General features: G+C 40.4%; 1 protein-coding gene across 1 annotated transcript in view; it reads right to left on the bottom strand.

Moving 5' to 3' along the window:
• LOC125010551 (pituitary adenylate cyclase-activating polypeptide type I receptor-like) overlaps positions 1–16,805 on the bottom strand; it is a 54,225-nt gene extending 37,420 nt beyond the window's left edge. Inside the window, exon 1 of the mRNA XM_047589264.1 lies at positions 16,704–16,805. The gene's annotated coding sequence lies outside the window, so the exon portion shown is untranslated. The remainder of the gene's footprint in view (positions 1–16,703) is intronic.
• Positions 16,806–17,240: the final 435 nt, after the last annotated feature.

Raw genomic sequence — 17,240 nt, 5'->3', positions numbered from 1 at the left:
TCATGATGCGAATAGACATGAATACAAACACAGCGGCTGATCGCAAATCTCTGCTGCTCTATAGCTGTCATTCATTAAAACTGATTTTTGTCACTGCTGGTATTTTGACTGAACTTAACTGAAGGTGTGTTAATGATGAGGTCAAGACACTGAATGGAAACTGAGCTTACATGAATACAACTGTGCTTTCTCTCCTGTGACAAGTCAAAACGTGCACCGACGTAGATTTATATAAACGTAGGAATCCTTCACAAGCATGACAACTTACTCAGAATGTCATGCACTGGTACACGTGTTTGTTGTTGTTTTCTGCAGCAAGTGCCAGAGAAAGTGCTAGTAAGTGACTCCAGTAAACACTGAATTTAGTAAATCAATACCGACCTTGCACGGGTGAATTTGAGCCCCAAAACTCAAAAACAACGCGCCTGCAGAAAGACTCGCATGCATAAGCAACTCTACAAATAGCTTGGCATCAAGGCACGCAGAGTCTCCACTCTTTCTTTTTTGAAATGCGCCTGAAAGAGTGGCTGCATGTCGCCAGTAGCTCCGTGAAGAATAAACCTTTTTAGGTTATTCTTAGTGTGTTAATGGTTGTTCATTGTCTGACTTGTCTGACATTTTTGTTTTTTCGGCCGCTGTGTCACTGTCGGTAATGTGTTCCTGCTATCGACTGCTAGCGCTGCTAGCGCTGTCCGTGTTCCCTGAGCTGCCCGGAGTGAGGCCTAACCTCTGAAGAAGTCCTGGGGATGCCAGGCTGGTGCTGGCGGAAGAGGAACAGAGAGGGAGTTTCGGGTCGGCGGTGCCGTCTGTCCTCAAGGAGAATGCGAGGTCTTCGGCAGCAGGATCGATGGACTGTGTGCGCTTGATGGGACCCACAGGGAGTGTGTCATGAGAAGTGCTTTGGAGACCTGGTTCACAGAACTACATTATATCTGTGCCCGGGTTCAGACTCTACAGGGGGACATGCTCCGTTTGAGTTTACATCCCCACCCTTATAAGTACAAGCACAAGGAGACGCCATTCGACACCATCCATGCTGCTGTTGCTATGCAACTGGTCAAATGGCCAAACACCTCGGACACTGCTTTTGTCAACTTGTATATAATGCTAATTCTGTAAATGTTTTGATTACATTGTTTATTTGTATTTTTATTTAATTTAATCTCATTTATTTTATCTTTCTTGTATTTTTATGAGTGTTTATCATATAAGTGTTTATCATTAATGTCTGTCTTAGTCTAAGTTATTTGCACTTAGTCCTGCAAAAAAAAAAAAAAAGATCCCACATACACTCACTTGCCACTTTACAAGGTACACCTGTTCAGTTGCTTGTTAACACAAATAGCTAATCATCCAATCACATGGCTGCAGTTCAATGCATTTTGGCATGTAGAGGTGATCAAGACAACTTACCGAAGTTCAAACCGAGCATCAGAATGGGGAAGAAAGGGGATTTAAGTGACTTTGACAGGCTGGTCTGAGTATTTCAGAAACTGCTGATCTACTGAGATTTTCATGCACAACCATCTCTAGGGTTTACAGAGAATGGTCTGAAGAAGAGAAAATATCCAGTGAGCCGCAGTTGTGTGGATGAAAATACCTTGTTGATGTGAGAGGTCAGAGGAGAATGGGCAGACTGGTTGGAGATGATGGAAAGGAAACAGTAACTCAAATCATTACAACCAAGGAATGCAGAACACCAATCCAATCCATTTTATTTATATAGCACGATTTTAACAAACACAAGTTTTCTGTAGTGCAGTACAGTGAGATAAAAAACACAATAAATAGCACAACAGAACACAATAAAACTATGAAGCACACAATAGGATAAATTATGAAATAAGATAAAATCAAATAAAATAAGCTAGAAATCAAATCAAATAAGATAAAACAAATAAAATAGGCTAAAAACAAATGGGGGAAGGCCGTTCAAGGCTTTAAAAGCAAATAAAATCATTTTAAAATGAATCCTAAAATGTATGGGCAGCCGGTGGAGTAAAGCTAAATGAAATGTGCTCATACTTGCTTGTGCCAGTTAAAAGATGTGCAGCAGCATTTTGCACCAGTTGCAGACGAGCAATGGAGGACACGCTAACCCCCATATAAAGTGCATTGCACTAATCTAGCTGAGTGGTCACAAAGGCGTGGATTACTGTCTCAAAGTGCTGTCTCTGAAGGACTGGTTTAATTTTTGCCAGCTGCCTTAACTGGAAAAGGCTTGACTTCACCACAGCTTTAATCTGGCTGTCAAATTTAAGGTCTGTGTCCACTTTTGCTCCCAGATTGTGCACGGTTGGCTTGTGATATTGCGCCAAATAACCCAGATCAACTAGGGGGTTACAGAAGATCCACCAAAGACCATGACTTCTGTCTTATTTTCATTAGAATTAAAATTTAGGAACAACAGAAGCAATAGAAGAATTGGAAAATGTTGCCTGATCTGATGAGTCTCAATTTCAGCTGAAACATTCGGATGCCAGGGTCAGAATTTGGTGTAAACAACATGAAAGCATGGATCCATCCTGCCGTGTATCAACGGTTCAGGCTGGTGGTGGTGGTGTAATGGTGTGGGGGATATTTTCTTGGCACACTTTGGGCCCCTTAGTACAAACTGAGCATGGTTTAAATGTCACAGTCTACCTGAGTATTGTTGCTGACCATGTCCATCCCTTTATGACCACAGTGGACCCATCTACTGACGGCTACTTCCAGCAGGATAATGCACCATGTCACAAAGCTCATATCATCTCAAACTGGTTCCATCACAATGAGTTCACTGTACTCGAATGGCCTCCACAGTCACCAGACCTCAATCCAATAGAGCACCTTTGGGATGTGGTGGATTCACATCATAGATGTGCAGTCGACAAATCTGCAGCAACTATGTGATGGTATCACGTCAATATGGATCAAAATCTCTGAGGAATGTTTCCAACACCTTGTTGAAAGTATGACACGAAGAATTAAAGCAGTTCTGAAGGTAAAAGGGGTCCAACCTTTTACTAGCAAGGTGTACCTAATAAAGTGGCCGGTGAGTGCAGTTCATTGTGCTGTGTATAGCTTCTATACATCACTATCCCCCCTGCTGATACCTCTGCCCCATGAAGTGCTGTGTAGGTTGTTAGGTTTGTTTACCTACAATCATGTTTGTCCACTATTGTGGTTTTCATTAATATTACAGATACATACAAAAACAGCGTGCAATGAAGGTTGAATACCAACTGTGTTAGGATGTTATGACCCTTGCAGTTAATTGGCATGCCAGAAAGATGTTGCACCTGTAAATAGTTATTAAAAGGTCTGTTTCTATAAAATGACTGTATATTGACTACTATGATATTGTCAATACTGGAGAACTGGATGACACTTATGGGAATGCAGGTTGTTGAAAAGATAAGGGTACTGACAGGTCGGAGGAGTCCACAAGTCAAAGCTGATGACTGCAGATTCTAACGAGGCAGCAGATGGAACCGACTGTCCAGCTTTTATATAACCAACAATAACTGAGCCAATATACTGCACAACTGACGTGGCTCATAACCACCAACCCTTGCCAGATAAATCACATCCTACCTTGAAGGAAAAAAAAACTCTAAAAATGTAACTAGCATCCCTGTCGTGATCATTACCATCCAGACACCAATAAATGTGCAGCTGAGGTGCAGAGTCGCCCTCAGATGAAACAAATGGAGTAAGAAGTGGACAGGTTTGGACCGCGAGCAGCCGTTGCTATAGAAGCAGAGTGTTCAAGTGAAACGGGGTGACAGAACAAACTTCTTTCATTAGACGGGTTCGCTTCAGTTTTTCCTCCTCAGTTGTAGGAGACGTTATTTCAGGCACATATCACATTTAGCGGAGCGCCCTATTAATATGTGAACCCAGCTCTAAGAAAGTGATCAAAACCAGATTAAAGCATGAATCTAATTATTGCATTAGGAGGTGAATTTGTGTAATCGTTTAACAAGCCTGATTCACACACATGAGCCCGGTGTCTTGGTTAAAGATCTGAATTAATGCTCCTGTGGTTTTATTTTACCCCTGTCTCCTCTTGTTTTATGTCACTACACATCCTTTCTGTTTGTACATCCTTTTGGGCACTAACGACACAAAATGAACTGGGATTGGAAAAAATTAGGTTACGGTTAACTATGTAAACACTTGAATCAAATTACCTGTATGCGTTTATTTCACAGCAATCAGATCACTGCTTTAATGAAGCTATTACACAATTGTGTAATTTACATTAACGGAGCCGACGGGAAGCATGGAAATGTGTGCAGTACAAGAAAAGTGGACAAAATGTGTTGGTTTTAGCACATCTGAGCTTCCGATAGAATGCAACTAACTGGCACTGAACTGTAAATGTGCATTAACATAGGCAGCATAGCCGTCAGAAGATGGGATGGACATGGTCAGCAACAATACTCAGGTAGTCTGTGGCATTTAAACCATGCTCAGTTTGCCCAACTTTAGTCTCAGTTTCCCGTTCTTAGCTGACAGGAGTGGCACCCGGTGTGGTCTTCTGATGCTGTAGCCCATCTTCTTCAAGGTTGGACGTGTTGTGTGTTCAGAGATGGTATTCTACATTCCTTGGTTGTAACCAGTGGTTATTTGAGTTACTGTTGTCTTTCTATCATCTCCAACCAGTCTGCCCATTCTCCTCTGACATCTCACATCAACAAGACATTTTCATTCACACAACTGCTGCTCACTGGATATTTTCTCTTCTTTGGACCATTCTCTGTAAACCCTAGAGATGGTTGTGCGGGAAAATCCCAGTAGATCATTAGTTTCTGAAATACTCAGACCAGCACATCAAAGTCACTTAAATCCCCTTTCTTCCCCATTCTGATGCTCGGTTTGAACTTCAGCAAGTTGTCTTGATCACCTCTACATGCCTAAATGAACTGAATTGCAGCCATGTAATTGGCTGATTGGCTATTTGTGTTAATAAGCAGTTGAACAGGTGTACCTAACAAAGTGGCAAGTGAGTGTAGATACTTTATTAATCCAAAAACGGGAAATTTCACTGTTGCAGCAGGAATGTACAGGCACTCAGCATACCATACATAATATTTAACACAAAAAAATAAATAAAATAAGCATTAGAAATAAGTTCAGTCGAGGGTTATCTGTCACACACAGACGAGGAGTTATCCATGACTGTTTGTTTAGTGTCCTCCTCTCCACCACTGACTCAAAAGTCAGCCTTCCTGATCCGTCTATTCAGTCTGTTGGCGTCACTGTTCCCAGTGCTGCTGTAATGTCATGTATTCAAGCTCACATAATGATGAACGCTTGCAAATAGGCACACACTGTAACTTTTAGCACTGACACAACTGAGTGTCATTTTCTCCATAGGAGATCCTGAAAATAGTCTGCTGTTAGTAATGTGCCGTGCATCAACAATAACCTAGGCTTTTATTATTATCTTTTTTTTTTTTTTTTTGGTAGCATGCAGTATGTAAAAGGATGCATTTGTGAAAACACTATTAAGTAAAATAAAAACTGTGGCACCACATAAGTCATTAGACACAATGACAGCTCGGTATGTAGGGGGTGGTTAGCTTAGGGGAAAAGAAAGGACTGCTTTTGTCAAAGTTTTAACGTTGTCAGCCAGCTGACAAAAGGCAAATATGCAGACGAATGTAAACGCGGGCTCATGTTGGCGCTGGAGGGAAGACCAGAACTAAATACAAACATGCACTCTTACTCTACTGTGGTTTTTAAGGCATACATGGAGATCAAAGGTTTAGGAGAGGAAATAAATCTTCATGCATGCCACACCATTTGGAGAACACTTTGCTGAAGACTGATTTATAAATGATCACTTCAAGGTCGAAATCACAAGATTCCAAACGTGTCTTTTGTTTTCTGACTCCACATCCACATTGGCTGGAGCTTTCTTTCCGGTGCACACAACGATACAAGGCGTTTACTTCTCCTTCTTTGTCCATCTCATTCTCATACTTACACTGGCGAAGGACATGAATTATTTAGTTTACATCGTACGTCCTCAGAAATGACTTTGGATTAGGTCTCAAGGCAACAGCTAATTAAATCAGCTCTGCCCGTAAATACATATTTCAGGAGCTTCTTTGTCCCAGTACTCTTCTATCTGTGTGCACGTCTGAGAGTATTTTCTCTGTTTACATGCAGCACAGCAATCAATGCAACGTGTGCGTTAGCATTGCTTATACTCACACGAGTGCATAAACACTGCATTTCAAATTGTGTTTAATCTGAACGGTTGTGTGTCCCTGACCTTCTAAACTCCTGTGTGGTTTCCAGTTTACTGCATAAATTTACTTCATCAAATTTTAAACTTGGGACTAATGAAGTCATGCTGTGCTCACAACGTGATGCATCTAATTCAATAATAGAGGGCACTTGGGAAAACATTATTTAATAAGCTTAGGTCATAGCATTGATTCGCGGCGAGTAAGACTAGGAGGATTTGGAAAATAAAATATACAAAACAGTCTTAACACAGTTGGTGTTTTCTAGCAAATGCTGACCCCACACACTGGCAAAAGGATCATCCTCTAACTTTACAAGGTTTTGGCCTGATCCTTAGTTAATGTGCCAATATTTACACATGAACACTGTAAATGCCTGTTTTACAGTTTTCTGTATGTGAGACTATACACAATTCACTTTTAATTAAGTTCTCCCTGAAGTTCGACACTTATTTAAAGTTGAGTTATCGCATTCTCTGAAATCCCATCAGCCTAATCACACTTTTCCAGTTTGAACACAAACTGCCTTCACATGAAATATGTAAGTCAGTGGCTTCGACGCAGGCAGTGTGTTTAGACCTGACGTCTTCAATGCTTGTCAGGCCATATTTTATTTCAAGCACGTGTAAACATAGGGTGGCCAACTGGCGTAGACCTAAACATACCTGACATAAACATAGCAGCGTGCATTTCGCCACCAATTGCAGGGAACCTGACAGAGTCAGCGTGTAATATGCGGCCTCGCGATTGACTCAGCAGCATTAGCCAATCTCTTTACCAAGATATGTTGGTTCCATGTTAATGTGTATTTAAAGAAATTTTAATTTGTGGGGGAAAATTCAAAAAATATATATAAAAAATGTCTAATCAACCAACGATTTTGCAACTTCCCCCCCTGCAGTACGACGTGCGACACCTGCCGGCAGGTCCAGCCGGCTATTTATTGAACTTTTCGACCCCAGGTAAGACAACCACGGATAAATCCCTGTTATGTTACATAAATGCAATTTCGTTTTCTCTGTAGCAGTTGTTTCATTTCATAAATGCCTAGCATAGAGGTGAAAACAATATATGCACTGTTATCTTCATTTTAGATGTCAATTGTGGCTCCCAGTGTTTTCTTTTCTGTGGCTCTTTGAGTCCTAAGGTTTGCCGACCCCTGGTTTAGACAAATTACTCAGAGTTCGTCCACCATAAATTGTGAGAACAGTTTAGTTAACAAACAACAGGGTGGTATAATGTAAGAAATGCTAATGCATGAGGGTGCAGGAATATTAACATCTTCAGACATATTGTAAATTTTCACGAAGAAAGAAAACTGCGTCTAGTGCTGTTTGGATGGATGGTATGCTAATATATAGTAATTTAGTTTTATAGTTTTCTCTGTGAAGAAAATGTTTCCTGTAGCTATAACAACAGAGATGAAACACAAGTAAGTGGACTTTCCTGGAGACACTTTTCTACTCATCCACGTAGCTTCTCAGGTACTAAAGACAAATGTCTCCTGGGAAATAGATCTATTCTAAATGTTACAGGTGTATTTTTAAACCTGAAGTGCTTAGAGCTCTTTGCAAACAATACTAAATAAATATAAAAAAAATATATAAAATACTACACATATAATCCACAAAAGACACTGCTGGGAGCTGACAAATAAGAATTAAAAGGAATAAGAAGAAAACGGGTTTGTTTTCATCAGTCGCCGTGAAACACGGAGCGACGTTAGAATGTGTTCCTCCAGCTTAGCTGCATAAATCAGCAGCCGCAGTAGATGTCTTATAAGTGAAAAAAAAACAAAACAAAACAAAAAAACAAACTCAAATTCAGTAACCTTGCTAAACACAAAATCTAGCACAAACACCCTGAAAGCTGCCTCGGTTTTTCTGGTGAATTTAAATGGGTTCAGCACTCATCTGATGTAATAATAACTATCCGTGATGTGAAAGTCGAAATCCCGGCAATTTGTGGCAATCAAATCAAAGCACATGTACATTTCTCCCTCAGCCAATCAATCACTGCTCCCTATCATCATATTGTCATGGCAACTTTGGGCTCTCGGTTGTGTGTGCATGCGATTGTGTGTTTGCGAGGGACAGGAAAGTGCCAGAAATATGTGATGTGACTGGCCTTCAACGTTTTACTGACAGAGATGCGAGATGACACAGAGTTGCTGATGAAACAAGGCGAGCGCTCATCTGTCAGGTTTCTGCCGGTTGCGCTGTGAAGTCTTTGGGGGGGGGGCTGTAGAGGCGGCGGGAATGAAAGACGAGACAAAATCAGAGGGGTGAAAAGAGGCAGGAAGACAGGCAGTCGCAGGATGAATGGACAGAGACAGAAAAAAAAAGTGAGAAGAGGCGACAGGTGGTTTATTCTTTGAGTGAAGCTGAGGTGTGAGAAGGTGACGTGACGTCATCTGAGGCTGAAATGATAACAGACAACTCTAGTTTCACGTAGTATCTCAGGGCGTGAAGAGCTGGCTGAAGGACAGTGACGCACTAAGTGGACGGCTGTCGACTTTTCGGTGTTGGACATCTGTAGCTTTTCTGCTACGCCCAGCACCATTGCCACTAGCCAGAAGTCCTATCCTCCCAGATAACAGTAACTCCTAAGGCTCATTTAAAATACTGCAAGTTTTGAATTTAGCTTGAGTGAGATATTTTTTACTATCCTGCATAGTTCCTAGACTCTAATAAGTAACTGTTGCAAAAATAATAATAAAAAATTAAGAGATGAAGTGATGACCAGATCACAGTGGTTAGGGCGCTCCTACATCGCCTAGCAACGACAAATACTATTTTCTGATTGGCTCATTGAAGCAGAGCAGAGATTACTGGTCTCTTTTAAAGTCGATGTGTGGCGAGTTTTATCATTTTCCGGCGTGAGAAATGTCATGTGTGGCGTGAGAGCGTGTGAACTCACTGAAATGCGCGTAAGACCTGAGACGCCTGTATAACCTACAGCTGTATCTTACTCCGGTGCCATTTAGGCTTGAGATGCCTCCCAGCCACTGTCGGTGGTGTGTGTTATTTTGCTGTCTGGATTAATTTTTGGACTCCCTGGTTCACTTTTAACAACGGTGACTGAAACTTTTTTGTTGTTTCCTCCTCGATCAAAATCAATCAACCCAAAACTTGTGGACGAGGAGAAGCAGCTGGAAATATTAAACACACTACGTATAAACTGCACATTATTGTTTATCTGTCCTCATTATTACGTATGCGGAGGGTAGGCCTATAGGTAGCTATAGCCTATAGTGTAGAGGCTATATAGGTACATACTGTAGCTGGCCATAGGTCATAGTCATTGTGGTGTGTTCAAATGCAACGTCACAGTAGGCCTAGTTAATTAAAGTCTGTTTGGTGTGTCCTTAACTTAGAAACCATCCAACACAGCTCTGTATTCAGACACAGCTATATGCCACTGCCAGCCAGCAGAGCAATATTCTGTCAACAACTAAGCTGACACACTGGTATTCTAACATTTAATAATAATTAGCAGTAAACAAAGTATAGCGGCATGTCTAATGGCATTGTCATTAGTACTGCACATGTTTGGACAGTCTGAGCTGCAGGAGCGTTTCCTGCACTGAGGGACCAAGACGAATAACTTCACTTTAACAATACAAAACAGTTTCTGGAGAGAGCAGTGAGGCCGAATCCAACAGCCAAGCTGCGAGTGGCAAAACCAAAACAACGTGTAGAATAAATCAGCTCCAAACTGAGGCTTCCTCTCACTTTCTATGAAAACCTAGTGGTGGAGTCTCATGATGGTTTGTGAATATGAATCCATTACTATGTTAATGATGGAAAGGTTCACAGGTGAAAATACAGCCAACCAAAAAGTTGTTTGTGCCCACATGAAATTGCTGCACTCGGGCTGGTTGTGGTGTGTTTTTTTTTTTTTGTTTGTTTTTGGACAAATAGCGAGGAAATACAAATTGGTAGACAGATTCTATGATTTGCGTTTTGTTTTCCTAGAGGAAATTAAACTGGTAAATCTCTGTCATACAAACCACATCACTGACCCTGATCATAACCAGTGTTGCAGGACTGAGCCTGGTGACCATCAAAATACACTTAAAAAGTTTCATGTTCTCTACTGCTACAGCAACAACATCCCCTCCCAGTGATGAAAAGATTAAAAATTCATGTTACATGTTGGTGGAAATTGCACATGTTGGAACCATCGTGAATAATTCACAGTTTCAACCTACTTCACATTGCGCCTCATGTTTTAGCCGCCATCTGAATAAACAGAAGTCTTATCGTTAACTAGCATGTCAGGGCGTTGCCTCTCCTATTGGGCGTTTCTAAAACTTGGGAGGACCACCGAAAAAATGAGGTCAGAAATAAAGTGGACAAAGTTAACTGAAAACCTGAAAGTTCGTATTATTCAAAGCTCGTGACTTTTGAGAGGTTAAGTTTTGATCTTGAGCCATAGCCAGTCCTGTCCGAACCATCTGCTCTGCTCTGAGGGCCGGGGCTGCTGTCAGCGCATTATGCCCCCGACTGCCCTCCTGTCCACATCACACACACAGACACACAGATTTCCTCTCCTTTTCGTTTTCTTTCCTCCCTCCCCCCTCGTCCTCCTCTTGTTGTCACTCCAGCTGGTGGTTTTCAGTGAGGCCTGTCAGATGCTGAGCTCCCTGATGCGGAGGCAAGGAGCGAGAAGAGGACGAATGGATGAATAAAAGATCACAAGCTAGCGATCACCCTATTCTGTTTCCCGGTTCAATGAAAAATAATAATGCCAATAATACTCTGATGCAGATGCACGTGAAATGAAATATGGCGTAGACTTCTGAAACTGCGACAGACAGGAAAAGGATAAACAAGGCCAAAAAAGACGAAAGACAAAAAAAAGAAAACGCCATATGCAGGTTTCAAAAAATACTTCAAAGGTTTCTTGAAACCATTCTTTGAACAGAGAAGCATAAAAGACATGATGACTTTTTTTATTGACTCTTTTTTCAATAGATTCTCTCTCTATCGGGTCTGTCCACACATCACCTGGAAAACAGGCCGTGGCCTTTGCGGTCATAAAATTTTACTTTGAAAATGCAGAAACAGAGCTCTCTCCTTATTCAGTTCAGTATGTGTCCCCATACTTTCTACTCACTTATTATAGCAACAAAGTTTAAACTTCCCTGGGGAAAAGCCTTTCAGAAAATGTTTATGTTGTTTGGGATTTCCTTTTTGTTTGGACTATTTCATTAATTCTGCTTTAATCTGTACAAAGAGTTTTGGCGAGAGTTTGGAGTTGATGTGAACTTCTGATAGGAGCTTGTTGCTGTATCATCACTTCTTATATATTTAAAATTAATTCTACACTGGAAAGGGAAGAAATGGTACAAATCTAATGAACAATGTGACTGCAATTTACTCCATCTAACTGAGTTGTATAGCAACACTGCGTGGTCTGCCACAACATTATGACCCCTGACTGGGGAAGTAAATAACACTGATAATTATCTTGTGACAATTCATGTGTTCTGCAGGGAAACTTTTGGATGTGGACCTAACACCAGCCCATGGCAATGACACTTCTTGATGGCAGCAGCCACCCCCAGCAGGATGCAGCCTGACACACACAACAAGCCTTTATGAACAACTCGAAAAACATGAGAAATAGCACAAGGTGTTGACCTGGCCTCCAAATTCACTAGATCTCAAACTGATCAAGTATCTGAGGGATGATCCACAGAGGCCCCTCCCATCAACCCATAGACAAAGGCCCCCACTAACAACATTGTGTTTCCAGACACCACAGACACAAGGGAGACGTACACAACATTGGAAGGTGGTCATAATGTTATGCCTGATCAGTTTATATTCTCATATGACATAAATGCACTGCATATTAAAAAAGATGTGGTTGTGCAGAATGGAGAAACAAAGAATTTATATAAACTTGGTGCAGAAATAACCAGAAAAAAGAAAAAAAAAGAAAAGAAGCCATGTTGAAAACTTTGCCAAGTTAAACTGTTGATATTGTACGCCAGTGTACCTCTGTGGTTCAGCTACACCAGCTATTGAGTGAATATGTCTGAGCTCATCATCATCAGAGGAAACAACAGCTGCACATTTTGCCATCCATCAGTTTCCGCGGTGCATGCACAGACCGGTGAATCAGCATCTTCTGGTCCATTAAAGGCAAATCTTTAGCGGATAAACCGTACGTTTGAACTCCCTGCAGCCCTCTGTTTACGCGAATCTGTTCTCAAAAATAGAAGCCATCCTCCGTGGTGTTCCCACAATTTGCTCAGAGCGCTCAATTTGGAAGCCTCCTCTGTGTAAACACCACATCCTGCCCACCTGTACTCCCCTCTGAATATAAGCGAAAGTAATTGTGTGCTTTTCCGTGCCCTGAGGTCCACAACGTTTCATCCCTGTGGTTGAACGTGGAGCTTGCTGTTGTAATTAGCGGGGTTAATATCCCGGGCAGCATCTCTAAATTAAATCTCTAACTCTGTGGCGACGCGGCTGAGTGATGCACCTGTTCACAGTAATTACAGATGCAGCCTGGGAGTGTGTTCGTAATGAGTTGGGATAGTCAAGGTTGAATCACTTTAAAGGCCCATCCCACCACTTTGCTAGTAATGGTTTTGTCTGTCTACATGGAAACTGAACTTATCTTCTGTGGGATGAAGCCTAAAAGTTGCTGTGGTATTATGTTTTTAAACTGGAATGCAGTCATCCAAGAGGGAGGAGATCCCTGGAAGTGCCAGCGGTACGGGACACACTGCAAAACCTAGGGCCATAGACGCTCACTCACGGCCCAACACTGTAACAACTGATCCGTGACTTTATGACCACAACCGTCAAGTCGAAGCTTTGATAAATTACTGAATTACCTGTAAGACTAAACACATTCATCACCCTCAGCATTTTGATTTAACGTTAGTATTATCTAACAAGCTAAGCTGTCAAACATCAGCGTGTTAGCACTTGAACAGAGAGATCATTGCCCAGAAAAAAAGTTGATCTAAGAATATGTAATTTTAACTAGGGCTGCACGATTCTGGAAAAAATGTGAATCACGATTTTTTATTTTTTTTTTGCTTAGAAGTGAGATCATGATTCTTTGGCACATTTTTTTTTTTTTTTTTTTTTTGAACTTTAACAAAACAAAACAAAAACATTCAAATGGTCATTCGAGTTGCCTTGTGGTGCTGCAACGAGGGCAGAACACACTTTGCAATGCACCTCAAACTGTTTGTCATCGTCCGGCTTAAATCCAAAATACTTCCACACCGCCGAATGCAAACCTGTTTTGGGGACGAGTTCGGTTCAGGTCTGTGGGGGACTCTCGCCACTACCACCTGGGGTTTCTTCGCCATCCACTTAACTCTCTTAACTGCTGACTTCTCTCCTTCACTGTTTCCACACACTCAACTGTTCAAAATACAAGATTTGATTTTTTTCCATTAACAAGCTGCAGTGGCTCAACAAATCTTCTTATGTATGTTGTATTTACTCTTGAACTTGGAAAAAGTGGGAGACAGAACTTTAAAGTAAGAATTAATGTTAATGATACAGTTGGTTAATTACTGCAGTCTTTCATGGTTTATATTGTTGATATGTTGTGAATATGTAAAATAACTGGAGACTCTTGATGTAACTTGTACTTAACAATAGCAAGTGGTGGCATCAAAAGGCTTTTTCGTGTGTAACTAGTGTTGTTAGTTGTTTTAAAATACTTGATTAAAATTAAATGTCAAGTTAACGTTTGCAAATGACTGTAATTTATATTAAACAGAGTTTTTTTTCCTCCGTCTACGTAACATTAGATTATGGAGCTAACACCACTTAGCCATTAGCTAACATCGTTAGCAAGTCAGCTGTGAGTCGGCCACGCACTGATAAAAATACGGTGCTCCACCTACTTAAAAAAAGTAAGGCAACTTTTCACATCATTTTATCTCGTAGATCAAACAAGAGTAGTCCTTGTTGGTTCAACATTAATTCTAATTCTTAAAAAGTTTCAACTCACTTTTGCAGTTAACCGTATTTTTACGAGTGTATATGCATATCTCTTTTAATGGTGCTTCTTCTTGGTGACTTCTAGAGCATAAACCAAAAATTGGAAATATGGATTATGGATCATCTATTGGATCATCTGTGCAGGAGATGAGGGAACTCGTTTAGCCTGTATGGTAACCACTGCCTGCCTTTTACTGAACTCTGAAAGAAGAAGCAGTTTGACCTGTACTGTCACAAACACTAATGTGCAACTTTAATGAGCATCATTACCTTGATTTCACAGTAAGAAAATACTTTCATTATAGTGAAATTAAACTGGTTTGGGCATGACTCCTGCTGACTGGATACGAAAAAAAAAAAAAAAGGTTGGTTATTATTAGGCCAAGAACTCACCACTAAACATAGGGCAACCAGACAAGATCCGATGTTTAGTGGGAAAAAGACGTAGAAAGGGGAAGAGACAAAAATGCTTCCATGGCAAAATCAGTTCCATTTTACAGAAACACCAATAAGAAATTCACAATTTATAGGAAATAATATGTGATCGCCAGGATAGACAGCTCTCCAAAGGGGTCTTAAATCTAAATGTCACTCTTCATGTTTTGACAGCGTCCCGGTGTTTAAATGTATTCCACTACAGCACAAAGCCGTCCTGAAGTCCTCTCTTATATATCCCATGCACTCAGATCTCCGCTGACAATTTCCTCCTAACCCTTTGAGGCTGGCTCACTGCGTAAGTATGTGCTTAGGCAAGACGGCCTTCTGCACTAATTGAAGTCAATGACACGAGCTGCAGGGGCGCGTGAGCGAACCAGGTCTCCATGGAAACACATGCTGGCAAGTGTGTCCATCGAGGAGCCTGCAGCGCTACTTTGGGATTGCTGCATGCACTCGTCTGAAGAACCTTCACCGATAGAAGGGGAAGAAAATCAGCCCCTGAGATCAGAGAGGAGAGAGACACGGGGAGAGACTCGTATTGTCTTTGAATGTGCCAACGCAATTGCAAAACAAGTCCAAACGTAAGGGATGTGATGATTCAGATTTGTTGGCCAGATCAAATGGGGCATAACTGATAGATGAGAGAAAGACAGAAAACAAGACAAAACTGTGTGGCCAAAGTTTTAAGTGCAAAAACTGCAGGGGAGAAAAAGAATGACAGAAAATGATTTTAATGCCTCTTGTTCTTTCTTCTCTTAAAATACAAAAACACAAATTTAACATAAATGTTTATGTGTAAAATGGTCCCTAAAACTTAAACACTGTGCACAATGCTCAAAAAAAAGGATTAACTTTAACATGGTTAACCTCCTGAGACCCTGCGTCCTCATACGGGGACATTAAGTTTTAGGTTTTATTGCAGCTTATTCTGCTTCATTTAAACCCATTGTCCTCATTAGTGGACGCTTTAGTCTGCCATCTAGTGGCAGCAAAGGTTAAAACTTACTTATTTATACTTATTAATGTTTCTAGTTTGATATGATGTGCAAATTTAACAAATTAGCAGTTTTTGCTAATTAGCAGGTACTCGTTTGAGGACGTTTGGACTTAATTGTTTGCAATTCTGTCATTACACAGCCATGTTCGGGTATTAAAATAAACAGTTTTATATTTTGTCACACATTGGTGACTTCTTTATAACATAAATAATGAAATAATCCCAATGTCCACATATGAGGACATAAAACTACTACTTCCTGTTCAAAGATGATGCTTAATTTTTATACGTCTTAGGTCCTACTGATCCCAAATTCTTTGGAGGAATCTGAAATGCATACCAAATAAAAGCTTGGATCCCAGGAGGTTAACAAGCTCCAGGTAACGAGGACGCACTGTTGTACGTCTGCTTTGTCAACCGGTGTTTGAGTTACATATTTGACTTGTGACGTCCTAGTAGTCCATAACTCGCCAGACATTAATAAAAAGTTGAAAACTTTTATCAGTGAAGGAGGCCTATAGTATTTTTGTATTATACTGGATCGTCATTCATCTTAAAAATGCACAAAGTTTCAAATAACAAAGGAAATGTAAGTATGAGTAATCCCAGAGAACCAAAACCTCAAGCCTCAGACTACTTGGAGCTCTATGTTTCCAGTGATTTTCCTGTGGCTTCTCCACTTGTTTATTTTCTGTCAAAGCATTAGATGAATATACTTGCAAGTAATTTGAAAAATAAGTTATATATATATATATATATATATATATATATTATATATATATATATAATTATATATTATATATATATATATATATAAAAGGAATCCCCCCTTGAACCAAAACCTCAACCGATAACAAATTTACCTACGAAACATTCGTGCCTGGCTGAATCGGCTCCAGGCAAAGCACTCACAAAATCAAAAATATGGTCTTCTTGGTAAATATATGAGTACTCTACTTGAGTATTTGCGTTTAATGTGCTCCAGTATCCAGTAAAAGCTGTCGTGTCACACAGGTAAGCATGAAATGAAAAAATATTTACCAAACTGGGACGTCCTCTTGCAGTGTTTGCTGATGCAGATATTCATGCTGTCCGCTCATGTTCCAGGCTGATTTCAGGCCCACACATGCACAGATGGATTTGACACGTTGCCATTACAAAGCGAGGACAAGAAATTCTTTTATTTGCTGTTTACAGTTTGTTTTCAGAAAAACAGTAGCCAAAGGGTGAAGTAGAGCTCAAAAATAAAGGCTTCCTGAAAGACAGCCAATGAGAAAACAGTGGGCTTTCAGGGAGGGCAGCCCTTAAAGAGACAGGAGTTAATATCGCCCGTTTTCAGGTAGAGACTCAACACAGGAGATTTATAACAGGCAGTATGAGATAAATAGAGATTTATTTTAATTACAAACCATACAGAGATACTATAGTGAATCTCAGAATAAAAACCAAGAGGTGAAAATTAGCATAACAGACCTCCTTTAAACAATGTATTTTAAATAGGAGGTCTTATTATAGGTATTTTATTTATTATTATCTGAATAATGAATGTGAAAAAATGTCCTGTGAATGCATATGATT

Source organism: Mugil cephalus, chromosome 7, assembly GCF_022458985.1.
Source record: "Mugil cephalus isolate CIBA_MC_2020 chromosome 7, CIBA_Mcephalus_1.1, whole genome shotgun sequence".
NCBI lineage: Eukaryota > Metazoa > Chordata > Actinopteri > Mugiliformes > Mugilidae > Mugil > Mugil cephalus.
Note: the sequence above shows the minus strand (reverse complement) of the source record. Positions and strands in the feature narration are given on the sequence as shown.